The following is a 788-nucleotide window of genomic DNA, read 5'->3' on the forward strand; positions in this document are numbered from 1 at the left end:
TCTTTCATTGGGAAAACACAAGGTACTAACTTCATGTGACCTCCTTTTTCCACTGATCTGGGAAAAGGAATACGTGGAATTAAACTCTATACTCTAGGAAGTCTGTGGTAGAGTACTGAACAAATGCTGAAGCCACTGTAATCATCAAACACTATAGTAAATGCTGGGAATGAATAAAAATACGATCATTGGCTCGGTGCCTGTAAGCACCGTGGTTACGATGCCAGCCGGCGGGTTCGAACCCGGCCCAGGCCAGCTAAACAATGACAACTGCAACAAAAAAATAGCCGGGTGTTGTGGCGGGCGCCTGTAGTCCCAGCTACCTGGGAGACTGCGGCAAGAGAATCGCTTAAGCCCTAGAGTTTAAGGTTGCTGTAAGCTGTGACGCTACAGCACTCTACCGAGGGTGTCATAGTGAGACTTTGTCTCAGAAAAGAAAAAATACCATTTGACAGAGTTCTGTATTCAATTAAATACTTAACTAAGAATCTGCTAGTCTGCAGACTCGGATCCATATCCCGGAGTTAAAGTAGTGAACACAGGCAAGTTCTCTGTCTTCCTGGAACTTACTAACTGTACTAGAAGTTCCAATGATGTATAAACAAAGACTCGTGAGGACACTAGCCCAGGGGCTTGATATTAAAAAAGCTCAGGCCCACTCTAGACTTGAGACTAAGTTGAGAACCTGAATCAACTTCTCCATTTCTGTAGGGTTGGTGGTATCGCGGGGCCAAGGCGACCTCCCGCGATCACCCTCCGTCCTGTTGCTTGTTCCAGGTCCCTGGGTG

This window comes from Nycticebus coucang, chromosome 18 (assembly GCF_027406575.1).
Source record: "Nycticebus coucang isolate mNycCou1 chromosome 18, mNycCou1.pri, whole genome shotgun sequence".
Lineage (NCBI taxonomy): Eukaryota > Metazoa > Chordata > Mammalia > Primates > Lorisidae > Nycticebus > Nycticebus coucang.